General features: G+C 45.3%; 1 pseudogene; it reads right to left on the reverse strand.

The window, feature by feature from the left end:
* Positions 1-117: 117 nt before the first annotated feature.
* LOC106734223 (60S ribosomal protein L38 pseudogene) lies at positions 118-332 on the reverse strand (annotated as a pseudogene).
* Between the last annotated feature and the right edge of the window lie 3721 nt (positions 333-4053).

Here is a 4053-nt window from a genome sequence, read left to right on the forward strand (position 1 = left end):
TGCCACCAGCACATTGGCCGTTTAAACTTTTTTTTTTCCCTAGGGTGCCCAACTTAGAGACAGAATGAGGGGACGAATTAAAAAAAAATGTTTAATATATTTCAAACAGTGTCTGGTTCATTTTAGCTCCTTCACCACCAAACCTGGGGGGTGGGGTACTGCTTCAGCTTCTCCACCTTCTGTTTGTCTGTGATGACCAATGTGTAAAGGCATCTGCTTCATCGAACTTTAAACTTCACATTATCCTTATTTTTCTTGATCTTGACCGATTTGGCGTCCTTTCGCTGGGCTGTTAGCACAAAGTCTTGATTTCTTCCATTTTTCCGAGGCATGGTGGGGAGCACCGGGGAGAAGGCGCCAACGGCACTGGCAGCAACCAGGAAGGAAGAGGACAGAAAGGGACGGAACTTCCCTACAGCACAAAGTTTGAAACAGCTTTTTGGTTGTGGGGTTTTTGTTTAGTTTTGGCTTTTGTACTGCCTCACAAAAACTTATAAATAGTCCAGACTTATGAGATAAGTGGTAAGTGCTTTTATATATAATGTATGTACATTATGTAATGTAGTCCCCACAGTTGCCCTGGAGGCAAGTCTTTTTATTATCCCCATTTTATGGAAAATGCAGTTGAAGGTTGAAGGTGTGAAATCACTGCCACAGGCCACACGTGGCATAGGTGGCTGCTTTGAACCCAAAACTTGATGCAGGGAGAGGTCTGTTGCCCCAGAGGGCGCAGAGCTCAGCGTAGATTCAGCCGAGCTAGGCGCTGACCAGGGTACTGAATACGCCACGCTTGGGATTTCAGACTTTTCCATAAGCTTGGAATCAAGGGGCTCCCACTCAACCTCTTTCAGTCCTGCAAAATAGCGAGTGACCAGAGAGATAAGAGAAAAGTGAGGGGATGCTCGAAGAGGGGCTGGGTTTCTTAGAAACAAAGGCAAGGACTTCAATTCATTCATTATAATGGCTAGGGCTAGACACTGGAGCCAAGAGTCCTGGGTTCAAATGCTGCTTTATCAAGCTGTATGATTTTGCACAAGGTGCTTCACTTCTCTGGCCCTCTATTTCCTTCACTGTTAAGGTGGATAATAACACCAACATCATATGGTTATGGCATGTTTAAATTTTTATTTTAGGTTGCAGCTCTTTTTTTTTCCTTAGAGGGATTTTTTTGCTATAGGGTGCATGTGCTCATCAGAGAGACAGAGAGACAGAAAGCGAGAAATCACCCCCCAGGGATGATGGCCACGTTGCAATCCCTTCTCCATTCTCCTCTCCGGATCTTGGGTATGCACACACACAAATGTGTCTGGTATGAGTTTTAAGCCACTGGTCTGGGACTCAAACTGCAATCAACTACGTGGGAGCCCAGCAATGGAACTATTATGCCATCTGCTGGTTCTGGTTGTGGTATTTTTAAGAATGAGTTGATTGGGTTAGCTGGTGGCACGGTGGTTAAGGTGTTGGATCCCACATGACTGACTGCAAGGTCCAAGCCAGATCTGGCAACTTGAAGGACATGCTGGGCATGTGTGTGTGTGTCCCCCAAACCCTGAAATCAGAAATGGTGGAGAAGGGATTGTGGTGTAACTGTCCTCTATTGGGGTGGGGGTGCTTTCTCAACCTCCCTCTCTGGTGAGCACACGTGCTCTCTAGCAAATAAAAAAATTAAATGAGTTGATTGAACAGTGCCTGGCATGCAGTAAATATTTACCACTATTATTTATTTTTCTTTTTTAAATAATTTTTTATTTTATTTATTTGTTTTAATTTAACTAAAGAGAGAGAGAGAGAAAGCCACTAGGTCCAGGACTCGAACCTCAGTCCATCAGGCACTGCAGATGCAACAATGAACAACACAGATTATATTTCTATCTTCAAAGAGCTCCCTAGAACACATACCCAAACTGTATTCCACCTTTTTTTTATGTATTACATCTTGATTTTAAAAATATGCAAAGTTCTATAGAATAAACAGGAATATCTCTTAGAAGTTCACTTTGTAAGTGACTAACTTCATGCATCAACATCTAACTGAACAAAGAACACTCCTCCCTGAGAAGAAGGGAAGAATATATGTCCCTAATTCCCCACCAAATATGTAGGCACACGCATGCGCACACACACACACACTACTCTCAATTTTGCTTAATGTGGCAAACTGAGCTCCTTGCTGGCCAGAAGCAAACCACAGATGTGTTTGAACTGGCTGGCACAGAGATTTTTAAACAAATCTGGCTGTCCTTAGATGGGGAGTCTGTATTCTCCAGCTCACCTCAGTCCCACTCAGCACACACCGGCTGTGCCGATCACTTGTATCATGTTCAGCCCCAGCCTTCTCTTTCTGCTCATATATCCAGGACCCCTTTGTTTTAGACTGGGAACCTGCTAGCTCCTGAATGGTGAGCCACCAATGCCAGAGGCCCGGGAGGCCCAGGGTGTAAAGGCAACTCAGGGATGAGGCTAAATGTGGGATCCAGTTCTACTGCACCCTCTCCTCATCTCCTGTAAGACCTTCTGACTAAGGAGGAAAGGAACCCTCCCATGGAACCCCATCTTTTCCTAGACTCTTCTCTGGTGACACCACTTCAGTGGTAAGCACCACACATGCCCTGACAGGACAACATGTCACATCGTGAAGTCTAATGTGGCCACCACCCAGGCCACATCTGGCTCCGAGACCACATCCATTTTCAACATGGTATCCTTGAAGGACTCTAACATAGTGTCCATAGCCAGCTCTTAGACCACGGCAGTGGCTGAACCAGGATCAAAGAGCACATCTGTAGCTAAGTGGGGGCTTGTGCCTGTGGTCAAGGATGGATTTGCATCTGAACTTGTGGCTATGGCTCATTGGAGCTTACCCAAGTGACAGTGAATGAACCCCAGCCTAAATCTGCAGCTGTGGCTAAGCAGCATGTGCACCAATATCCACCTATACCCTGTTCACGCCTATACTGAACCAGTGTCTACACGCACACACCAAAAAAAAAAAAAGGCTTCACTGGCATCTGTTCATTTATTTAGCAAGTTCTTGCCAACTTTTTTTTTTTTTACATTTTTTAAAAAAGGTTTTTGTTATAGGGTGTGTGCGCTTGCCAGAAAGACAGAGAGACAGAAAGCGAGAAATCACCCCCCAGGGGGTGGCCACACCGCAATCCCTTCTCCTCCATTCCCCTCTTGGGATCTTGGGCACGCACGCACACGTGCCCAGCATGAGTGCAAGCCACCAAGTCCGGGACTCAAACCACAGTCGACTACATGTGAGTCCAGCAACATAGCCATTGCACCAACTGCTGGTCTCAGCCAACTTTAGTCTCTCTGTGCACATATCTCTTTCACACTCCCCAAGGACTCTTAGCCCACTTGAACTTACCTTTTTGTAGCATCTGCCACTCGCTCCTTGACTCTTTTCTGCCTGTAGGTTCAAATGCTCCTGAAGGAATGTTTGTCTTGCCCTTTAATATAGATCAATGACCCCTCCACAAAAAGGTGTAGTCTCTTACTGCTCTGCTAACAGAAATACCTAAAAATAGGTGACTCAAAAGAATAGAGGTTTAGGGACCAGCAGATGGCACAATGGTTAGGTCGCTGGACTCCCACATAGCCTACCACAGTTGGAGTTCCAGACCTGGTGGCTTAAACCTCATGCTGGGCACATGTGCGTACATGCCCAAAATCCCAAGAGGAGAATAGAGGAGAAGGGATTGTGGTGTGGCCATCCCCCCGGGGGGTGATATTTTGCTTTCTGTCTCTCTGGCAAGCACATGCACCCTATAGCAAAAAAAAAAAAAAAAAGTGGTTTATTCAGCTCATGGTTTGATGATCCAAGACCCAGCGTCCAAATTCTGGTAAGGCTACAACATGGTGGAGGGCAGGAATTTAAGCAGAGCAGCTATTCATAAGTTTCTCCTTATTCTGGTCTGTATCTATATTGTTTCTGCCTAACCCCATTTTCTCTCCTTATATATATGCACTAGAACTCCCTCATGAGGCCTCCTCCCAATGACTATCAGACCCAAAAGTCCCATCTTTTTTTTTTTTTTTTGAGAGATT

Source organism: Tupaia chinensis, unplaced genomic scaffold (assembly GCF_000334495.1).
Source record: "Tupaia chinensis unplaced genomic scaffold, TupChi_1.0 Scaffold149922_1, whole genome shotgun sequence".
Lineage (NCBI taxonomy): Eukaryota > Metazoa > Chordata > Mammalia > Scandentia > Tupaiidae > Tupaia > Tupaia belangeri.